At 38.5% G+C, this 24,454-nt stretch overlaps 1 protein-coding gene across 9 annotated transcripts in view; it reads left to right on the top strand.

The window, feature by feature from the left end:
• The window catches only part of Katnal1 (katanin catalytic subunit A1 like 1), a 249,726-nt gene that overhangs the window by 154,462 nt on the left and 70,810 nt on the right, over positions 1–24,454 (top strand). For 3 of the 9 annotated variants that reach the window (XM_010623863.3, XM_010623865.3, XM_010623867.2), the window contains one exon: positions 1,419–1,549. The exons of 1 other annotated variant lie outside the window; for it this stretch is intronic. The gene's annotated coding sequence lies outside the window, so the exon portion shown is untranslated. Of the gene's footprint in view, positions 1–1,418; positions 1,550–12,687; positions 12,713–12,841; positions 12,953–13,030; positions 13,299–13,325; positions 13,628–24,454 lie in introns of those variants that run through there. 5 more of the 9 variants (XM_010623870.2, XM_010623866.2, XM_033760033.1 and 2 more) reach the window with 5 other exon arrangements.

The raw sequence follows: 24,454 nt of genomic DNA, 5'->3' as shown, positions 1-24,454 counted from the left end.
GGGTATGGGGGTTCAGGGGCGCCCGCACGGCTACCTTCCCGGTGCTTGAGCGATGGCTGCTGGGTCGGGAGCAGGCGTGGTTCTCCTTCCCGCAGTAGATCGGGCCAGCCTACCTTCCCGGCGCTTGAACGATGGCTGCTGCAATATTTGTTTTTACTAGAAACTACTTTTTATAGGTAAGAAATATATCACATTTTTATATATAAAAAGTATTTTTACAAATACTTTATTATTTATAAAAGTATTTTTATTAATAAAGTAAATTTGGATTAACCTTGAAAAGAAAAATCATAGAGAACATGTACAATTTATAAATAGACTGGAATTAAAAGAAATTAATATTAAATACTGAATGATTATTTCCTTATTATTAGTGGCAAATATCATAGAGTTAGCTATAAATTTCCTATGTACTTATCCTCTAAGGCTTTTTTTCCAACAAAGTATACAATTTTCTAATCATTATGACATAGAGAATAATGACAAGAAGTGGATCTTGGTGGAAGGGCATAAATGGCAGAAGGGGCTCTGTCCTGCCCAAGATTCCTTGTTGAGTTTACCAACTGATCCATCATACATATATCATCCATGTTTCAAACCTTGTCACTTTAGAAAGGAGGAGCTGTAATCTGGATTTTGAATGATCCCCAAAGGCCATGTATTGAGGGTCTTGACCAGAATCTGTGGTACCTAGGGAGAAGGTGAAACATTTAGGGGCTGAGGCCAATGGGAAGAAATTAAGTTATTAGGGATATCCTTTGAAGGGATATTGGGACCTCAGCTCCTTCCTCTTTCTCCTTTTGCTTCCTGAGCCCCATGAAGTGAACAGCTTCCTCTGCTATACCCCTGCCATGATGTTCTGCCTCACCACAGGCCAGGGCTACAGGGTCAAGTGACCAGGATTGAAACTTTTGAAATCATGAGCCAAAATAAACCTCTTCTTAAGATGATTATCTCAGGTATTTTGTCACAGTAAACACAGTAACAGAAAACTGACAACACAGCAGGCCTGCTGTATATGTGATGGGAGAAGGGGTTCTGTCCTGCCCAAGATTTTCTGTTGAGTTTACCATCTGATCCATCATACATATATCATCCGTGTTTTACACCCTGTTACTTTAGAAAGGAGGAGCTGTAACCTGGAACTATAGCATCACTATAGTTTGCGCATGTGTTTCAACTCCTGGCTCTCTTTCCCAAGTGACCTCAGACCTTGCTTGACTTCTGTATTTCTATTCTACATAATAACACAAATCAATTTTCTAAAAACCACAAGGTCTGCCCTTTTAAAACTAAGATCACTTTCAGCAGCCACAAAGATACATAGTCTGAATAGCAGTATTTCCTAACATCAAGTGCATATAATAGCTTTAGAAACTTTAAAAAATAGTGATGCCCACTTCCTTTCCCACCTCCAGATTAAAATTGTGATTGGTCGAGATGGGGCCTGAACATAAGCTCCCCAGGTAAATGCAATGGCAACAACACAGAATCATCGTTTTGAAGTCACACTGAAAAGAAGAGCTTCTCCTCCTCCTCTGGCCTGCAGGTAATGCATCTGTAAGACTATAGGCAGAGGGGTGTTTTATAGACGACAACTTCAGATTTAATAAGTGGATGCAATGAAAAGTACTGCCAAATAGAAAGATTAGGACAAGCATTATCTTGATTATTTTGTCAGAAAAGATTGCTAATACCTGATATCTGTGAATTACCATCTCAGTTTTAAAACACTTACACACATACCACCAATACTGTTCTCATAAGTACCCCAGGAGGCAGAAAGGAAAGGCATCATCATGTACATTTTTTTATAAGCCAGGAAAGGAAGCTCCAGAATGTTGAAGGATAGGTCTGTGATTATGCAGTTTAATACCTCATAGCTTTGGAATTAGAATCCAGGTTTCTGATTGTTATTCCATTTAACAAATTGGCATTATGATAAATTAGAGTCCCAAATAGTCGTAGCCCCTCACTTGCTGTGTGATCCATGTGTAGTAATCTCTCTGAGCTTCAGTGACCTCATGTACAGAATGGGGCTAATAGTTGTACCTACCTCAAGGATTGCAGTTAGCATGAAATAAGAGAAAGATTCTCACAGAGTATAAACTTCAGTACAAATATAAGTTGTTGCCAGTATTAATCAGTGAGAGAAAGCATTATAGATTGATAAAAGTCAGAATATTTATAATGCTGCTCTCCTGTTTTGGGATCATAAATATAGCCCAAAGTATGATAATATCTTACTTATTCTTTTAAATATAGTCATTTGTTTTTGGCATGGTCCATTCGTCAATTTACCAGTCAAGTTGCAGAACTGATTGCAGCAGACTGGGCTTGTCAAAGTCAAATAAATGTGTGGAGGTGAGACATTAAGTCCACTGCAGACTCATGCTCCTCTCCTCTGCAGCATTCCGGAATTTTTTACTCATCATGGCATGTGGAACAGCTGCTAGACATGTCCTTAACTACTCTCAAAGTCTGTAACATGCCATATTTCCCATTTGGTTCTCTGGGACTATTTTGGAGGTTCTAGATTAGTCATGTGTGGTATTGGATCAAAAATCACTGGAACAGTTTTTCTTTTGCTCCACGCTGACCTCAATGAGAGCAGACCTGGGTAGAGAGCAATGTCTGAGGAATGTCTGAGGTTTCTCTCATAAGAGATGAAAATCAAGAAACAGTTAAGGGATGAAACAAATAAGTGCTTTCAATCTACTGTCTACTGTCAGTGAGACAGTTGATGGCACTTAACTGTGGATATAAGACAGTTTTTAAAAATACAGGTCATTTTATGCATACTTTTCACTTAATACTGTCAAGTTCCCCTATTTATTTCATAATTCTCTCCAGCACAATGCTCTCTGTGCAACAGATTTTCAATAAATGTGAGGGATTTCTTTGCCTATGACATTAGCTCATTTACTTATTCATATAAGAAACATTTGTTAGGTTTTTACTTTATGTCAGACATGATGCTAGGGCTGGGGATGTGAAACTGTGAAGACACAGTTCCCATTCTTAAGGAACATATTCTTTAGTGAGAAATAGAAGTGAATCAATTGTTAGAACCAATGTAAGTGCTGCTATGGTGGGAGTATGGGATTATATGGAGCACATGAAAGAAGACTAAGAGTTAGGGAATGGACTTGCCTGAGATGACTCCTGAAGAGCAAGGAGGAAATGAGAAGGCAAAAGGTACAGTGGGGATGCTAGGTAGGGCAGAAAAAGAGGTGTGCTGGCACAGATATGAGGAGGTTGGCACGCAGAAAGCACAGGTATTTAATCTCAGCAAGAAGAGAAAAGTAACACAACCACCTACCCAAGTTTACTTCTCTTTGGGCTTAAAGTCTCATTTACACTTTCCCCCTAGATTGGCTTTTATCTCTGGGTATCATTAGTGAGTCTTCCAACAGAAAATTTGGTAGTTTAGAAATATATGTCAGATGGCCTGAGCAGAACAAAGGGACAGCCAGTAAAGCTCAACTCAGGTGGGTGAGAGTATGCATAAGTACAAGCATCCTGTTCTCAAAAAGTTTTTGAAGCTTTAAAAAAAAAATAGAGGCAAATATAAGGGATACTGTTTCTCAAGTGGCTAACAGAGTCTCCAAGGAGAGGGTTCCATCCTGATCCTATGGGAGTTTATAGGAGTCCCTGGGTATGCTCCACTCTTCCTTCTAAGGGCTAATGTTACAGATCCTAGTGATTTACTAGCAAAATTGGGGGCAATTCTCCAATTTTTCAAAGGCCAAAGTTGATCTTACCTGTCAGGACTATGCCAGCCTATGATTCTTAGATTCCCCTGAGTTTACCATACAGACTTGCACTACTCTTAATACTGCCTCTCTGATGCCTACAGGCTAAGAAGTTAGCTACTTTTGTGAACAGATGCTTTTGCAGACCCATGCAAGTAGACAGGACATCAGTGACCTGCACTTCAAAGACTCTGAGGAGTTGTGGTCCACTGATGGAAGTAGCATTGTCCAAGACGGACATCAAAAGGCAGGTTATGCAGTTATCAACAGGTAACTGAGGCCAAATCCCATTGCCCAAGTATCCTGTTCAAAGAGCAGATCTCATAGTTCCTACCTAAGGGGTGACATTAAGAAAAGGCAGAAGGATACCTAGCTACTGACTCCAAATATGTCTTTCTGGTGCTACATACCAATGCAGCAACCTGTAAAGAAAGGAGCTTGCAGACCAGTAAGCAATTACCTATTGAAAAACAAGCAGGAAAATTATTCAACTTTTAGAGTCAGTCTATCTTCCTAAGTAGGTTGCCATCATTTATTGCAAGGGACCCCTAAAAGGCATATCTAATATCTCTTTGGGAAATCAAAAGCCTGGTAGAAAGGTAAGAAGGAAAGCCTTATAGCTCTTGAAGACCCTAGCCTCATTCCCAGTTCCTGAGGAAGCATTAAACTAATCCTTCCTCAAGGGATGCAGTGACAAACCATACAAATTGTACATGGGAAACGGTTACTCCTGATAATTTACCTGAAATCCCTCTTTGCCATACTTTCTTTTCCTCACGAAGCAGGGAAATTTAACCTGCTCTTCATATTTGGGCTCTACATCCACAACCTAATAATAAAGTTACTTTCTTTTCCCATTGAACAGACAGCACAATAGTTATTAACTCTTCTCTCATTGTCTACTGACAGATTTCTTTCCTTCACCCCAGTCAGTGAGCCACAACACCCCAAGGTACAGGTAGGCCCTCTAGCTGCTTCTAGCAGGAAGTAGCTAAATGAAGACAAGAGACCTCCACTCCCTCAGTACCCCAGGAGAAAATGTGGCAGGCGATTAGGGCATGGTAAAGACTGGTTGGGAAAATAGGTATGAGTTGTTAATTGCAAAATCCCAGGAGGGTGTGACGACCTGGAGGAATGGGTATGACAAAATCCCAGGACATGGGCACAGAACATTTCCCAAAGCCCTGCATATGAACTTCTCATGAGAACTCAAGTAGGTTCTCTATAGGATGACCTAGGCCTAATGTTGTCCTGAGGAATGGGAGATACAAAAAGGATAGTTGACAGAGAACTCTTTGCTGTCTTTGACCACTCTTTGTGGTCTTTCATTACAGCTTGCTCTCTCCTGTGGAGTATATTTATTTTCCTATTTTTACTTGGCCCAAACTTGCTCTGTAGAGCCTACTTCTTTTTCTATTCTTAATAACTGTAAAACTTTATTACCCACTTTCCCAAATAAAAACAAATCCTAATGGTAAGCACAAAGCAAAATTATGGTAAACAAAAAATAAAAATCAAGGAATCAAAATATACCAGTAGAGAAAATTATTTAACCACAAAAGAATACTGTATAGGAGGAAGATGAGAACAAAGGATCTAAAACAACTAGAGGGCTAGGCATGGTGGTACACACCTGTCATCCCAGCATTCAGGAGGCTGAGACAGGAGAACTGCCACAAGATTCTGCCAGTCTGAACTAGACCCTCTGTCAAAAAACAAACAGGCAAAATCAAAGCAAAATAAAACAAGAAAACAATGAACAAGATGATGATAGGGAGGCCTTACATACAAATAATAACCCAAGATGTAAATGGAAATGAATAATTATAATATAAGGTTATAACAATTAAAATTAATGTATTAAATCTACACTTATCAACATGGATAAATCTCAGAAACACCACGCTGAACAATTAAAAAAGATAATTTCATGATGGCACAATATAATAGCCTTTATATAAAGCTTGAAAACTTGCAAAACAACATTATATGATGCTTATAATATAGAGCTATGTGGCAATAGTATAAGATGCATCACCCCAAATCAAAATCAGGATATGGTGGGTATTATTTTTCACTTTCTCTTTTGGTCTCTTTCTCTCCCCTCTAGGGTCTGACATATGCTGGGCAATTACTCTACCACTGAGCTACATGCCAAGCCCAATTATCATGCTTAATCAATTATTGTGTGTTAAAAATCAAGTGCTTATCTGTCATGAAGGTATAAATCCTAGCACACAGATAAATAAGGGAGAAATGTGTTTTTCCCAAAACTTGTGTAATGGCTGTCCTTACTTTTTTCAGAGTAAGAACAGATAACCAGGGCTTTGGGGAAAAGGGATGGAGATGAGGTAGAATAAGTGCTGTTAGAATTCTTTATTACCACTGAGGATTTTTTGAAATGTGAAATTTGAGGTGAGAATTGACAAAGATGTGAGGCAGCCTGGTGAGCATAAGGAGAGGACATCAAAGAAAATAGGATGATGAACAATTTGCTCAGTTAACCATTTAGGACTGATTCAAGTAAGCTCACAATTATTATTTTCTATCATTCATGCACATGTCACAAGACCCAAAATTCACCAGTGAACAAGGAAAGAGAAGAAATGGAATCTTCCTCCAAAACCCATCACCTTAATTCTCTGTAGCTGAAAAATTAAAATAGGAAAACCATTTTAGGGGTGTGAGGGGCTGATATCTTCTTAGAGGGGGTAATGGGATCCCAATTGTGCTGATACTTTTTTCATTGAGATTTGAAACATTTTATGGTTGGGGTTGCTTGGCAGAATGCTGCCTTCTACAAACAGAAAACCTGATCACAATCTGCTTTTCTTCTGTGACATCCTCCCACACTGTAACATGTTTCAAGGGATAAATCAAATGGTGATATGCTTTTCAATTCACTGGAAGGTACTCTGTATGTCACAAAGGAAGTAACTCTTGCCAACATTTGCCTGAGTAATTCATATTTAGTTATGGATTCCTCCACTCAATGCAAGGGCCTAAGCAGTAAGTAAAAGAAGTGTTGCTAATGTATAAGTTCTAGCAGAGTATTCATAATGACTTAACTGTAGTCCTCAATGAGAACATTATTACTCCAGCTCTCACAGATGACAATATTTTTATTCATTGAGTTATGTACCCACAATACTCCAGAGTATTGCCATCCACTTAACAGACTCAACTCCTGGGTTTTCTCTTCATATTTTAAAATTAGCATAAAGAAATGCAAAACCATAAGCCAGGAGAATCCTCATAGATTACTGCCAAGAGGTTTTGTGGCTTTTTTTTTTGCATACATAAAAATATTTTGAATTTCTAAAACATGCAGCAGTTCTTTTCATTAGGCTTGTGTGATTGAGTTTTGCTTCTAATGGGAGTTGGAAGCATAAGTATAGTACACTCATAAAATAGAGTAAAACCTCATTTTGACTGGATAAACTAGAAATGTAGGCACAAGGTAAGAATCTTAATTTTATTCTCTTATCTCTTCATATTACTTTCAAGAAGGCATCAGACACAACTGCTACCCCAAAGATCTCTTTAGTCTTCCCTTTCCATTCATGACATTCTACTTCACTTTGAGGTCTCTGCTCCTACTTCCTGGCTGTCTTCATCATTAACCTTTTGCTTCTTTCCACTTGCTAACAAGGAGTAAAGGTGTAGCAAGACAAAAGGCTGAGATTCCACATATCTGACAGAGGTCAGATTCCACTTGAAGCTTAGATTCAGGTCAAGTTCTGAGGACAACTGCAGATTCACTGGTACTCATCCCTATAGTCTGGGCCAGGCCTCAGGGCTCACATACTGGCCCCTGCTATAGAGAAACTGGGTCTCTGCCTCTCATGAGCTTGATATTCAGAGTAGCTATATGTCAGGACTGAGTCCTTGCCACTTGGGGTATCTGTTAATTCAAAAAAGTACCTGCTCCTCTAAGACATGGTTTCTTAAGTCTTTGGACAAATGTTTTACTTTAATGCTTATTACTAAGGAAAGAAAAAGCCCCAGAGTATTTCAACAGAAAGACTCTAGCATAAGGAAGACTAAACGTGTTGGGAGACTAAAACATTTTTTTAAAGTGACAAAGAAGTAATAACTGCAAGAAGCATCTATGACATGCAGGGTTGGAAATCTAGAAGAGGACATGAGGTTGGGGTTATCAGAATCCAGAAGCTTGGAGGAGGGGCCCATAGAGCAAGAATTCAGACCTCTGAAAGGAATACTTCTTGGCTGAAGTCAAAGGACAAGAGAAACCATGTGGCTGATTTTTTGAAGCAGTTTAAAAAGGTTTCATGTAAAGGCCCGAGTTAGTTTTTGCCTAACAGGTGGAATGTAGACAAGAAACACTGCTGCCAGACTGAAGGGCCATCACTGGGGTGGTGCTGACAAGCACAGTAGCCAACAGGAAGGGGCAAGTTGTTCCTGTCTCTCCCATCCTGGTGTGCTTCCTCTAGTGTACCCGGTGGCCAGGTGACAAGGCAGCAATGTGGCTTGTACAGGTTCAGCCCCACCAAGACAAAGGGGAGGGGAAAGGGTAGCTTTGTGGCCCAATGCTAACAGCTCAATAACTGCCATATGATACTTTACCTTAACTATAAGCATATACTTTGAATTTTTAAATTGCATTCTTTTCTATTTTACTTTTCCCTATAGTACTACAATTTACACAATTGAAATGTTAAAAAGCTGGAGAAGTTCCATCACACTGATTTCATGATTTAATAGTAGGCTGTGACTCTCAGTGAGAAAAACTCTGCTCTAAGTGGTCTTCAAAGACAGTGGGACTGAGTACCAGAACTCAGTGCCTCTTACCACCTGGCTCCTCCCACAGCAACAGTGACTTAAAGGAATAACCTCAAAATACCCTTTACTGAATGCAAGGGGAGGCCCACACTTCCATTGGCTACAGGGACATTTATGTTAAGAGGCCGAAAATGTTCTACATAAAGCAGTGTCTCCTATTCTGTTTTTTCTCTTTCTATAATTATACAGAGTCAACTATGGTTTGAAAATATTAAATGGAAAATTATAGAAACAAAGAATTTACAAATTTTAAGTAACTTTCACCACAGTATAACTTCTATTTTGTTATTTTTAAAACTGCTTACTATGCCTAATTTATAAACTAAACTTTATCATAGGTATATATGTTTAGGAAAACTACTATACTTAGTAATATTATCCTTTGGGGTTCGTGAATGAATCTCCTATAGATAAGGGTACAAGAAGAGAAAATTTAAACAATACTTACTGTGCCCTTATATATGTGGCATTCTGAAGGTGTTTTGGGGAATGCCTAGGAACACATATCAGAGAGCCTTGAAATATGATAAGAAAAGACAAAAGCCAGCTACTAAACAATAGATAAACTGTCACGAGGCAGTATGGTTAGGTGTCAAGTGATTAACACAGGCTGGAAATAATGTGAGTACATATTAGGGTAATATTATGAGAAGGAAAGATCTAGAAAGGTTTCATGTAAAGGCCTGAGTTAGTTTTTGCCTAACAGGTGGAATATAGATAGGGAAAGGAGTTCTGCATCTAAAGAGCCCATCAGAAAGTGAAAAGAGGGCCAGGGATTTGGCTCAGTGGTTCTGCTGCCTGCCTCGCAAGTGCAAGGGCCTGAGTTCAATCCCTAGTACCAAATAAATAAATAAATACACAAACAAACAAACAAATAAATAAATAAATAAAAAGAGAACAGCAGAGGCAACAGAACCAGGTAGGGGAACATGATGCCTGCTTGGGGCAGTACTGAAACTTGGGGACCACAACCAGCAAGAGGAATGTGAGTACCAGTCAAGACCTGAGAGATGAAACCTTTGAAATGGAGAGGATGCAGAGATTGAACCTGACGAATTATCCTCCTATTTTAGAAGTGGGTAACAAGCTTCTGAATAATTCAATGAAGGATGGGTAGAAAGCTCTTAAGAGAACCAAGGTCATGGAGATCAAGGATGGTGTTTAGTAATGTCAATTCTACAGATGGCAAGAACTCTGAGAACTTAGGGTGAATATCCGATTTAGTGCTAGATATGCTAAGCCTCTTTAACAAGATGGTGGCTTTTGAACACATGGTTATTCAGCTCTGTCTTCTGGATTTGCAGAGTGTGTTAAACTATCACTTAAATGAGTTCAAAGTATCAGGTAATAAAGTTTCTTGTTGGTCTTTATTCATTACCAGCTGCCCATGGCCTGTGAGGCATCTTAAGGCTGTGCTTCAGTGGCTCATGGTCTTCTTTCTTGTGACTGCCCACCTCCAGCTCACTGCAGAGCAGCTATCTGCTTTTCCTGCTGTCATTCATTCTCCAGTGACTTGTGCTGAGTGAATTCCCTGGGATTCTAGCATCAAAAAAAGGAGGGCTATGCATTGGTCTCTTAGCTTTGGAGACCTCTTTAAGGATGTAGACTTCACTACAACCCTGACTAGCTGCCTTGCAGAGATAAGTAACTGGTCACAAGGGAAACCAGATGAGGGATAGATGGATCAGGTAACCTATCATTCTTACCACAAAAACATGTGTTCAGCTGGTAGCATATTGGTATCATCTTCTCCACGTGTAAAAGAGAATCTATTCATATGCTCGTTATATATGCAGAGTTGAGACTATAGTACTACAGGTAACAACTGGGTATTGCTTCTGTAAGGATGTTATGTTGGCCCAATGCTCAGATTTTGTTCTGGACTTTATGACTTAAATGCTGTCATTTTTTTTCTGCACTACATAAACTATTGTTATATAGACTGTGGTGTCTTTTTCTCCTCCTAGATAACAGATTCCAGATGTTATCATTTTCTTCCTTACTTATATTAAATAATCTACTATGGATATAAGAAAATAGTTTTCATAATTGATCCCATTATGAAGATAGCCTGGAGAGGTCACATACATCAATACTTAATATTTATTAACTACCCTGTGGACTGGATCAAATAGAATATGAAGGTATATACTGTGGTGAAAAAAATATTTTAATAGCAGAGTTCGTCTTGCAGAAGGTACTTTCTTTGCACAGGAAAATAATCTGGTGAACAATTTGGGATTGGTAAGTACCTGTGAAGGCACAAATTAGGGGATAGGAGAAAATTGAAAATACTGTGTACAGAGAAACAAAGAGAGGAAAGAGCCAAAAAGATGGTGGTTAGTGGGAGGTTAAGACTTACACTGAAGGGATGGGAATCAGTGAATAAAAATGGGGGAATTGAAGGACTTTTAAGAGCAGTAAATTCTAATCTAAGGGTTTTTATGCCCTTCATTTTAAGCCTCCTCAGAGGCTCAAGACCTTTAGAAGGCTCTGCTATAGAAACAACCAAACAAGAGGGGTTGATTTCCACAGTGTGTGCTAAAGACAAAAGAGTTGCAGGTGAGATGTGAGGGAATCTGAGTATTCAGAGAAAGCAAGAAGTCAGAGCCAGATGTGACCCTAAGATTGTATGCCTCCAGGCCTGTGCAATCATAAACAGGACTCTGGCTTCTCCTGGAGAGGTGGATGAGAGACTTGAGTCAATTTCAACAAAATCTCTATGACAGAGTGACATGACCCTAACTTGTAACATACAGTAGTAGTAACATACAGTAGTAGCTTGCTGTTTTCAATCTCAAGACTTTTACTCCTAGAAAATGACAAGATCAGTAATTCATTTCCCTCCCCCCCCTTTTTTTCTTATTAAATGTTTAGGCCTCACTTTTCTCATCTATAAAATCTGATGATTGGAGCCTAGAATATCTATATGGTTTTTGGTATATGATATATATCTATCTATATATATATATCTATATGATAACAGCTAATATTGTTTCCTTTGAGATAATTTACATAAAGTAAAATGTACAAATCTGAAGGGTACCAGTTTAACAGTTTTGACAACTACAGATATTTTGCAACTTAAACCCTTAGCTAGATATATGAGTTTTTCATTTCAGAAAATTCCCTCCCTCAGTTAAACTTCTGCCACAGTCAACTATTCATTAACCTGATTTTTATCACAATGGATTAAATATTTCGTAGCTTTATTTTCAAAATTTTTATTAGTACATGTTTGTTGTACATGATTACTCTCCTTGTAAAGAGTTGGTATATAATAATACATCCTAATTCTTTTTTCATCTCATTTCCTCCCTCCTGAATAGCTGTTTTATATTGCTTCAACATTAATGCATTTACTTTTCACAAGAACCACGAGACAGGTATTTCCACTTTGTAAATTAAAATGATGAGGATGAGAGGCAGGTGGTCACAAGTCATCAGCGACCCAGCACAGCGGCACCACGTGAATTTAGAATCTTAGAACTCTATGCTCTCAACCGGCTTATAATGACGATCCCGGAGAGTTCACAAACGATTGCCTAAGAAATTTATAGTTCCAGATTCAATGGGGATCAATGCGATATACAAGTTCTAAAACGTCCTAAATAACCCTAAAGGCTATGTATGCATTCCATTTTATTAGATGACCCGTTTCTAATCCTACTCCCCCCCAAAATGGCAGAACGGGGCTGTGAGAGACTGCGTGCGAATTGGTATGTTTGGAGAAACAGCCAGGGCTGGTTGAGGTTCCCCACATCCCACGGGGCAGAGCTAGGGAGGGATGGGACCTGACAGAACCCTTCAAGGAGCGAACCAAGCTTCTTATGTTCCATCCTCTGACGCCTCAGCAGGATGGAGCGCGCTTCGCCCCGGGAACAAGGATCCAAGTGGTGCGCGGAGCTCACCCTCCTCAATGTCACAAACTACCCGCTCTCCCTTCCCCCGCGGTCTGCCCAGCTCCTCCTAGAGTTGACTCAGAGCTCCTGCGGTCTCTTGGCAGCGCGGCTCGCGGCTGCCATCGCAACCGTACGCCGCCGCCGCCTCTTCACGCACGTCGCGATATAACGGACTCTGCGGCTGCAGGCGCCCCACCCCCGCCCCATCCCACCCAAATCGCGTCACAGACTGCCCGGACCTGCAGCGCCTGGGTAATGAATCTGAGGGCGAGGGTCGAAAGAGGGAGGACAGGTGACGGATGTCCAAGTTCACAGCTTCGCCCCAACTTCGGCAGACCGAGACACCCTTGAGGGGAGCAGCGGGGTTAACGGACTCTGCGGCTGCAGGCGCCCCACCCCCGCCCCATCCCACCCAAATCGCGTCACAGACTGCCCGGACCTGCAGCGCCTGGGTAATGAATCTGAGGGCGAGGGTCGAAAGAGGGAGGACAGGTGACGGATGTCCAAGTTCACAGCTTCGCCCCAACTTCGGCAGACCGAGACACCCTTGAGGGGAGCAGCGGGGTTTTAGGGGGCGCCGCGTTGAGGAAAGGGAGAGAGAGGCGCGAGCGCGAAGCTCGCTGGGCATCATGGGGATTGTAGTTCGACGCCTCGTCGGGCTCGCGGCCTTGGCGGGACAGCTTGGACCGGGGGACTACAAAGCCCGGCGGTCCCGACAGCTGCGAAAGATTGATAAACTTTGGTGGACCATCAGAAAGAGAATCTCAATCCCTTTGTCTTAAGGGGACTCTTGGGTAGTCTCGGAACTGGGCTCTGTGCGCAGGGAAGGGAAGTGGAGGTGAGAGGAGGGTTTCCCGCCCTGAGCTTTGGCCCGCCCCGGCTACTCCAGCACCCAACCCACCCTGCGCGGCCGCCGCCCTACCTAGATTAGGGTGGCAGCCGTTCCGCAGCAGGGCCTCGAGCCTTCCGAGCCTCTTGGTGCAGAACCGGGTGTACGGCATATCTTTGATGTGAGACCCGAGAAACTCTGGTGTAAGGAGGCTTCTTTCCTTTCCCGGATAAGCTAATTTCTAGATATTTAACATGCTAATTTTAAAGTAGCTCAAAGGTGTTAGCATGTTCAACCCATCCATTAGTGATTCCTCAAAGGGCACTATTGTTGAAAGGGTAAGTGTAAAAGTGGATAAAAGATATTGCTGTTTTTGGGTGTGTCTGACGTTTTTATTGTTTTACACTTTTGCATTTTATCTATGGAGGTTCAAGGTTGTGTAGTGAGTCCACCAGGCTCTCCTTCCCCATGGACCAGGCAACACTTCTATTTTGAAGCCTATTTTAGGTTTAAACTTTTTATTCATCCCCCCCTTTTTTTTACAGTGGGTAGTGGCATATTTTCAGGACGAAAAGTGCCATGTTTTATTATTATTTTTTAAATGCTTCAGAGTTAACCTTAATCATAAGAGTTGACTCAAGCCCTGGTGATAAGGAGGCTGTTGCAAATTTATAAAACCTTGACTATCCTTCAGAATTTTTCAGTCGGTGCTCCCACCTCTTAGCAGTTTGGTATTTTATAGTGTTGGGAAGTTGTTGATAGTATCTTGAGTTTGAGTGTGTGTGTGTGTGTGTTTAGAAATAAACCCGTAAGACCAGTAACACTATAAAATTATTTTACTATCAATTAAAATGATGCTGCTTCTGTTAAGTTTTACCTAAACACATTTTTTAAGAAGGATACAGAAAGTAAATTTCATGAGACCATTAGGGAAAAAAGCATTATGTAGTACAAGGATTTGAAGTATTCATTCAGAATTTGTTAGGAACCCATGAGGTGCAATGCATTATGCCAGGTGATGGGAAAAAAGAGAATAGAAGATTGCCTGTGACTTGCAGGGGCATGTCATCCCACTAGTGTGAATGAGCAAGTTGCTATAGGAACAGTAATAATTTCAGCACAAATAAGTGAACATAGAACTGTAGCATTTATTGAATATTTAGTCTGTGTGAGGCACTGTACTTTTTGCATGGAAGTCCTTATTTATTTCTCACAGTGAAGGTATAAAATACAGTTATTTAGAGATGAAGAAATAAGGTTAGAAATTTTCCTCAAAGTTCTAGTTGTTAGTGTGAATATGGGATTCCAAACCCACTGGGTCTAATTCATAATGTAAGTCATGGTTTCAACCTCTAGTGCCCTTTTACCTACCAATTTGAAAGATTCTGTCAGGGGAGGTCTTTGGTACACAGTGATTTTTTTTTTTTTTTTGAGACAGAATCTCACTGTAGTTTAGGCTGGCTTGGAACTCATGACAGTTCTGCCTCACCTCCCTCAAGTGCTGGGCCATAAAGTAGTTTCTGACTGGTATTAGAAAGTTTAGTAAGCTTTCATTGGAGGGAGGATGAGGAAAGACTAGGCAATATGAGCAAAGAACAGTTACAGGAATGAGTATTTTGTATTTGGGAAACCCTCAGTAGTTCTAAGTGACTGGATCCCAGAATATTTGCAGTATAGTAGTGGGAGAAGCCAGATTTTAAGGTATTTGGTGCCATCATCAGAGTTTGGATTTTTTCTTAACGTGGGGCAACCACTGAAGAATTTCAGAAAGAGTAGTGGTGTCACTGGGTCTATAGAAAGAGGGGTGGCAGGAAAGCCAGTTGTAGAAAAACAAAAAAGGTCTAGTAGAGAAATGAAGCAAGTCTGAAATAAGCAGATGGCGTCACAGAAAAGGATAATTTGAGAAATATTTAAGAGGTAAAATCAATTGAAAAGTTTGGATGTCTAAGACAAATGCTAAATGACAAAAGACAGTGAAACTGTTGATTGACACGGGAGCAGCAAGTTTTTGTTGGGATGAAAGATGAAGTTTTGAGTGCTTGTTCAGGGTTTCTTTGGTGTATTTGGGTGGGGATACATTTAGGTTTAGCATTTCAAGAGGTCAGGACTGGATATAGAGGTTTACACATAGGTAAGTAGTTGAAGTTACAGGAGACAATGGACTAGCTAGGAGGAATGACTAGAAAAAAGAAGTGTGAATATAAAACTCACTGGAAATAGCAACATTTAAAGTGTGTGTGTTTGAAGGAGGGGCCATGTTTCAGAAGAAGTAGGGAAGAGGCCACAAATGAGAGTGAAGAGAGGATGAGTTGGAAGAAAGCACAACAGATAACCAAGGGGGGAAAATAAGAAATGAGTGGTTCAGGGACTTAGGGAGGGCAAGTAGGGTAAAAAGTTTGAGAAGTGTCTGGTGGATTTGGCAGCTAAAAGTCATTTGTAAACTGCAGAAATGAAGAATCAATAAGCATAGACTTCTTTGAAAATGTTTTCCATAATAATGCATATACAGAAGAAAAGAAAATAGAATGACAAGCTTCCTCTGTCATCTAGATTGAAGAGTGAACACATAATCTGTTTTGCTTCTATAACTCCTGCCCTCCACCTGGGTTATTTCGAAGCTAAACTCAAATATTCTATCTTTTGTCCACAATATTTCAGCACATATCTTTAAAAGTTCAAGATAATTTTTGTCTTTTTGAAAAAGGTATAATGCTATATCTTTATCTTACTTGATAATAATATAAAATTTCCAGTTGTATTTCTTTTCTTTTTTTTTCTTTCTGGTACCAGGGATCAAACTCAATACCTTGCACTTGCAGGCAGTCACAGCACCACTGAACTATATCCCCAGAACCAGTAGAGTTTCTTTTTTTTTTTTTGAGACAATGTCTCACTATGTAGTTGAGACTGACCTGGAACTCACTATGTAGCCCACACTGGAACTCACAGTGATCCTCTGGTTTCAGCCTCCCCCAGCACTGGGATTATGGGCGTGCGCCACCACGCCCGACAGTAGAGTTTCTTTTTAACAGATTTGGCTATAAAGAGAAGAAAGAGATGAGGCGGTAACTAAAAATGGTTTGTAGGGTTGATTTTGTTTTGTTTTTAAGGTTAGAGAGCTGATAAACAGGAAGTGTTTGAGGATGGAGGAAATGAAAAGGGAGGAGAGAACTGATAGAGAACTAAAAATGTAGGAAGAAATAGGATGAGCATGGTTGAAGAATTGGTCTAGAATTAGTCACATGTAACAATTGCCAGTCAAGCATGTTGTATTCCTGGGCAGTGTGCTAGCGTTGATAGGAGGAGGGCCCCTGAGAAAAGAAGTGAGAGTGGATATAGGTTGGGTTGTAAAAAGAAGAGTTCGAAGGTGATAGTCTCTGAGAGGTGGATAGAAATAAAAGCCAGCTGGTTAGTGAAGATGTTGTGGTTTCAAAAGGAGAAGGGTAGAGATCTGTGGAAAGGAACTGCTCCAGGGCAGGTGAGAATTGTCTCCTTGATCTGATAGAAGTAGGTGGTTTACAATGAGAGTGAAACATGAGATTGTTCAGTTTTCTCCGGTAAATTTAGATTGATTTACCAGAAAAACACTTAACTGAGGGAACCAGTAGAAATTATGTAGCTGAAGAGAAGAAAATCCAAACCTAGAATGGATAATTGGGTCATTCCTCAACTTTTGATTTATCCTCTTGATAATTATTGTCTTTTGTAGAAATATATCAGTAAAATTAGAAGGGCCTAGCTGTATTAATATTTTTGATTAATAGTTTATTTTCTTAACATTGAAGTAATACTTTTATTGAAAGCATTTTTCCCAAATGTCATTTACTGAATTTGATGTAGTGGAAGATGTTAGAAAGGTCTATTGCCCTCTTCTTGACTATGCTTTGTTTTCTGTGTGGTCATAGGCAAGTTTCCAAACCTGTTTTTCATCTTGTAAGAGGTGTTAACACTATTTTATGTGATTTTAGGGGAGATTAAACAGTGTAATTGAGGTTTACCTGGATTAAGTGAATGTATTTCTCTTCCCCTTCTCCACCTAACAGATTTTTTTTTTTTTGAGTTTTCCAATGGGTGCAGTAGCACACACTTGTAATCCCAGCATATTGGGAGGCTGAAACAGGAAGATTGTAAATAGGAGTCAAGCCTGGGCAACTTACTGACTTATTGAAACCCTCTCTCAGAAGAAGACACCCCCTGACCCCAAAAAAATACTGGTGATGTTGCTCAGTGTTAAGGTGCTGTATTTAATCTCTGGTATCAGGAAAAAAAGTTTTATATCATTCAAAGCACTATGAAATTTAAAAGCCAAATAATTTTTCATTGTATAGGCAATTGGGAGAAAATACATTATTTCATCTCTGCTAATGAGCCTTTTATCTTTGAATTGGACTCATAACTTTAAAGGAACCAATGTATTTTGAAGGACTTTGAGATAGCAAAATATAATGAACCAGGTGGGCTCTGAGTTAGACACTTCTGGGTTCAAATCCAGTATCTATGGACAGATAGTCTAGATTCTTTCATCCTCAGGTGCCTTGTTTGTTAGTTGGAAAGCAATTTGTACTGTTGTGTGGATTATGAAACAATAGTTAGCCATTTTTTTCATATTTCCTGAAACAGTTATCAGCATTCAATAAATATTACTATTATTTTATTACTAAAAGTACATGAGCAGAGATTATTGTGATAGTTACTTCTGAGAAACATGGTGTTAAATCATGTATTTAGATTCTGTAGTATTTCATGGATAGTTATGTTTCTGTTTCTAAACTATTTGACAACATGAGTGCAGATAAGATAATAAATGAAAATCCTTCATTGCTATGGAAATTCTTTTCTTACCTCTGGGTTTGTGGTCAATTTATATTCTTTTTTTTTTTTTCAGCCTGAATCTTAGGGGTCAGCCATCAGCTAGCTGAGACTAATTGACTTAGTTCTGCATATTGCTGCCCACATTGTCTATTGTGACAGCAGAGATATACCCTGAAAGAAGCTCTTCAAATTTTTTTTCTTTTCCTTTTCTCTCTCTCTTTTTCTTTTTTTTTTTTTTTTGGTACTGGGGATCTAACTCAGGACCTTGCTTTTGCAAGGAAGACATGGTGCCACTGAGCTAAATCCCCGGCTGTTATATTCTTTATTGTTCATGACAGGCTGTAGTCCTTGAGAGTATTACCACAAAATAAAGACATGGGTGGTATTGTGACTTCAAAGTTAGCTATTTTAATGATAAGTAGTCACAAGGTGGGTTAATTTATTGCTCTTAAAACATTCTTCAAGGGAGACTACTAAAGGGAAGGAAGGAGATCATGGAGGAGGGTGGAGGGAAGGGTCAGATAGTAATGCAGGCATAGATGTGATCAAGATGTGTTATATGCGTGTATGAAAATGCCACAATGAAACTGTTGTTCTGTATAGTGTGCACTAATAAAATACATCCTTCAGGGTGCATTAATTTTAGAAGTTGTGGTTATATATTTTCATAATTGCTTTATTCATAACACATGAAATAAACTGGATTTTAGTGATTTGAAGAAACATTTTAAATATGTGAAGGCTAGACATTGGTAGAATTCAGTATGATACAAAATGAAGAAACACTTTTTTTTGTTAGCACTGTTTTAATAGTGTTATTTAGTTAATATAGTTATAGTTGGTTTGAGACTACTTCAGTTTTTCTAAATAAGCATTTACTTTCTGGAATTTACAACTCATAAAAGGAAAAGGAGCAGTATGAGAGACGGGAATAGGAGAATGAAAACAGTTTAAAGCAGAATCTTTTTCTTAGCTCCATATATATTGTAAAGATAACTGAACTAGATAGATATTAATCATGTAAAATTAGTGTGGAGACAAAATAATTGTAAATACTTTGATTTCATTTAAAAGTTATATTGATATCCTAAGCAGGCTTGAGTTTTGAATACAGGCCATCTAATTTTTTAGTTTTAATATTGGAAACTGAAGTATGTTGGGAGAGAAAGTTTGTAGTGTTTGTGTGTATGGGGGATGATAGATTTAAAAGACAGGGAGTGGTTGGAGGTGGAGCTGAAGAGGTAGGTTGGAACTGTGACTTTCAGAATTATTGTGTTTAAATTTGAGTATGACAGACTGATGCACCATTTTCTGGGAACCATTAAAGCAGTGTTCTTCCTTTGAGCATATGCTTGAGCTAAGCTGTCTTCTCAATTTGAATGTAGAGCTTTCCTTGAGGTTCTTACTTGCATTGTTATGTATGGAACATTACTGGATCACTTTAACACTAAACATTGCAAGAAAATGCTGAATTCATATTTTGAATATGTAATAAATTAAAAATAAGAGCAGTATTGTCAAGTATTAGACATTGCTAAGATACTTTATGTATTCTTTAGATTTAATCTGACCTTTTAAAAGCCCAGGAATGCTTCTAATTTATAATAAAGGAGATTTAAAAAGTCCTCTAAATTTCAAGATTATGGTTAAAAGCAATTAAAGTTTGAATAGTGTAGCTATTGTAGCATAACTTTAGAGATTGTGAAAGCTTGATGAGTTAATTTCTTACGAGGAAAAATTAGCTGCTTCAGTCCTCTGTTATTAATGTTGAATGTGGAACAAATACAATGTTGTATATTGATTCTATGGCTGTTATGTGCCAGGAATGATGCTAATATTATCATATTAAAGTTTCAAAATATCATTGTTGTGATATTATTTTTCCTATTTTATAGATAGAATTGAGGCCTAAAGAAATTTCATCTTTTGCCTGAAATCACAACTAAAAATTTGTGGTGCCTAGGTTCATACCTAGAGTTTTATCTGAAGTGTATGCTGTGTTAGGTACTTTTCTCATGGCTGAGACAAAATACCCAACACCCAAAGTAAAAGGCGGAAAGGTTTATTTAGCTCATAGTTTGTAGATTTTTCAGTCTATAATCAGTTGGCTCCAAGGCAGGGTGATGTGGCAGACAGGACTTGCAGAGGAGGAATAATTCATGGTGGTCAGAAGGTAGCAAAGCAGCAAGGAGACCTTAACAGTATCCTTCTGCTCCTTTCATTTTATCCAGACCACCCAAATTAGGGCGGTACCAAGCTAACCAGTGGATTGATTTAGTAGTTACAAGCCCTTAATCCTTGCATCACACACCCTAGATTCAGCTGCCTGTAAAAGTCCTATGACTGCATGAGATGTTGGAGGGGACTTCTAGTCACAGACCATAATAATTGCCTTCATAAAACATAAACTTGAATAGTGTAGTTTGGTAAATAGTCTATGTTAAAAACTCTCTTACTCCCCACCAGATACTATTCCACTGCTTTAGGCTTCCAGTGTTAACTCCTTAACAGTTGGCTGTTCATGTATTATTTTTTTATTTTTTATCTTACTGAGTTTATTGGTGTATTTTAATTGTGCAGTACAGTTACATTCATCATTGGGATCTTGTACCTTTACATGACAGGTCTTGGGTCTCATTTTTTCCCCATACCCCTGCCCTCCCTTCACCCCCTCTACCCTTCCCTATTTACAAAGACTTTGTTTCCATTTTTTCATTTTCTCATACTTTTTCTTTTCCCTTATTTCTTTTCCCCTACCCTTCCCACTTCTCCTACACCTTTAGCCCTTTTCTTCCTATTTCACATTATCAGTTCATGTATTATTTCTTTGTAAATTACTCTTTCATATTTCCCTATTACTTTAAACATTCTTTAATCTTTTTTTATTGAGTTTATTGGTACAATCTAGGTATACAATACAGTTACATTCATTGCTGGGATCCGGTACCTTCACATGACAGGTCTTGGTTCTCATTTTTTTCTCCTTGTTCCTGCCCTCCACCTCCTCCTCCTCTCCCCATTTACAAACACTTTATTTCCATTTTTTCATTTTCTCATATTTTTTTCTTTTCCCTTATTCCCTTTCCTCTAACCTTCCACTTTTCCTACACCTTTAGCCCTTTTCTTCCTATTTCACACTGTCATCCTTCAATCTTGTCTCTAGCTATGAACTTGTGTTGAAACTGAGAAGTTTGTCTTTTATCAGTTTTGGAAAATTCTCAACCATGACAATTGATCTTTTTCCCTTTTTTTCTGGAATTCATAATAGACATATGATGAATCCTCTTTCTACTCTACATTTTTAAAACTTGCTTATTCTGTCTTTAGATGCTTTAAATGTTCTGGGAAATTTCTATGATTGTAAGTTTTAATGCTAGAAGTTAGATTATTTTTTAGATATGCTTATTTATTTTAAATTGTTTTATTTCTATGGTGGGTTGTGTGTTGGGGGAGAGTACTGAGGATTGAATGTAGGACCTTCTCAGAGAGCTGCGTTCTCTTTTCAGTATTTTATTTTGAGACAGCAGGGTCTCACCAAGTTGCCCAGCCTGAGCTCAAACCTGCAGTCCTTCTGCCTCAGCTTCTCACAGGCTGCAATTACAAGTGTGTGCCACCACAATTGACATTCCTATGTTGTCAAATGTATTTGTTTTATAGTAACTATCTAATAAATTATCAAATACTTTATATAATGGCATAATTCTCCCATAAATTGTAACAAATGACTTCTTACTCTGGTGAATTATTTTCATTGTTTCTTGTCATTTTAGTTGTAACCTAAGTAGAAATATTCTGAAGCATGTGTCAAGGATATGACCTATACTTTTGTGTTTATTTCTGCATTACCTTATGGAGAATTAATGAGTAAATAAACAGATTTTAGTATATCTGTATCCTTTTTAGCGGTAAAAAGCAACAGATTACTGATATGAAAGGACAGGGTTGAAGTGCAAAAACATTTTCTAAATGAAGTCAAACACCAGAGTATAAATTGTTATAATTCCATTTATATCAATAAAGTCAAACACCACAGTTTAAATTGTTATAATTCTAGAACAGACAAGACTATTGTAAGAAGTGAAAGGAGAATACACAGGGTGAGGGATTACCTGGAAAATGAAAAAAAGTTTTACAAGGTGACAGAGATATCTCCATTGTGATGCAATTTATATACTTCTTAAAACTCATACAAAACTTAGAATTCATGAGTTTAAATGTATGAAAATTATATCTCCAGAAATCAGAGTTTTGGGTTGGTAATATAACTCAGTAACACATACAAAAAAGCAGGTGAAATCAGTGGTACCAGAATAGTGATTACTCTAGAAGAAAGCTGGGAAGGGACTTGAAGGATCCACTTGAGCTGGAAATGTTCTGTGTTTTGTGGTATTACTTGAGTATAGTGTTAGCTTTCCATTAACAGCAGTAGAATACTTAATGTCAATTGAAAAGAAGAGGAGTTGATTTTGGCTTAGAGTTTTAGAGACTGTGGCCTTTGACCAATTACTTCCATTACTTTGGGCCTGTGGCAGCACAGTACACCTTGAGGGAGCAACTGGTGGTATTTACCACATGTGTTGTATTGAAAGACAGGGCAAGAGACTAGCATTCCACAATGCCCACCCCCACTTGAAGGGCAGACCTCCCCACCCCCACTTCATGAACTAAGAGATCTCTAAGGCATATGTAGTTTGAAAAACTTCATCTCCCATCTGTGGAAAATGTATTACATAAAAATCAGGGAATAAACTAAGAAAGAGAAAGATATGTGATACATAAATGAGGGCAACATAGGGGCAGAGAGGGGCTCCCCAGGATGAAAGGAGGTTCCAAGCTGAACTGCTCAAGGGAATAGACCCAGAGCAAAGTTTCCATTTGCTTAGAATCTTGGAAGATACAAGTATCTCCCTTTGGAATAAAGGACAGGCATATATGCTGTTTACGTATATGTGATTGATTCAGGGTCTGTAAATTTAGGGTTCCTCTCCTGCAGTCCACCCTATTGTATATGCAGATATTTTCTTGGCCCTTTTCTAATTGCCCCATGGGAGTTGGGCAACTGGTGTAAAAACAACACCTTTGGTTAGGTAGTTTTCTGAACACTTTATAATTTTAACCCCCCGCCCCCATACTGGGAGTTGTACTCCAGATCTTCGGCTTGCAAGGCAGGTGTGGTGCCATTGAGCTAAATCCCTGGCCCTTCCCAGCTTTTCTTTCTTTTTTTTTTAAGCATCTTTTTTGTTGGAAGAAAGTGTCCTTCCCTCATTTCATTGCTTTAGCCCCTTTGTTGAAACTTAATTGGCTGTATATGGTGGATCTATTTCTGGACTCTTTAATTTGTTCCACTGATCTATTTGTATATGTCATTCTCATACTATTATTACTGTAACTTTATAGTAAACTTTGACATCAGATAGTATAATTCTTCTTACTTTATTCTTCTTAAAACTATTTTGTCTGTTCTGAATCCTTTGTATTTCCACATAACATTTAGAATCAGCTTGTCTTTTTTTTTTTTTAAACACAAGGATTTTGACTGGATTGCATTGACTCTGGATCAATTTTAACATAAAATAGAGATCTTAGCAATTTGAATGTTTTAGCACATAGAAACATTTACACATATCTATTAATTCAAGTTATCTTTAATTTCTTTTAGTGTTTGGTCATTAACAGATTATCTTGCACATATTTTAAAAAAATTATCTTTGGGTAATTAGTACTTTTGAATGGTTTAACTGTTTTCATTTTAGTTTCCAGCTATTTGTTGTTAACAGGTATAAATACAGTTGATTTTTGTATACTGACCTTGTATCCTAAGGCCTACACAGTTTACTTACTAGATCTAGAGCTGTTTGTAGATTTCCTAGGATTTTCGCCAGTAATGATTTTGTCTAAATAAAAGCAGTTTCACTTCTTTTCCAATCTGTGTGCCTTGTATTTTTGTGTATTGCCTGTTGCACTGCTTAGAACCTATAGATTGGATGTTGAATCAAAGAGGTGAAAACAAACATCCTGGCCTTGTTTTTGTTCTTGGAAAGATAACACTTAGATTTTCACAGTAAATACAATGCTACGTATAGATATTTCATGTATACACCTTTATTAGCTTTCTGTTTGGTTGAGGACATTTTCTTTTATTCTTAGTTTGCTAAGCCTTCTTAATGAATTGTGTTGAATTTTTTCAAGTGCTTTTCTGCATCTATTGAGATGATCATTTATTTCAGTTCTATTTGTTAATATTGATTGGTTTTAAAATACAAGCTAGCTGGGGATTTAGTTCAGTGGTTTCACTGCTTGCCTTGCAAGAGCGAGGTCCTGAGTTTGATTCCCAGTACCAAAAAAAAAAAAAA

Source organism: Fukomys damarensis, unplaced genomic scaffold (assembly GCF_012274545.1).
Source record: "Fukomys damarensis isolate Sample0158 unplaced genomic scaffold, DMR_v1.0_HiC HiC_scaffold_38, whole genome shotgun sequence".
In the NCBI taxonomy this organism is placed as follows: Eukaryota; Metazoa; Chordata; class Mammalia; order Rodentia; family Bathyergidae; genus Fukomys; species Fukomys damarensis.
This window is presented reverse-complemented; position numbering and strand designations above follow the sequence as displayed.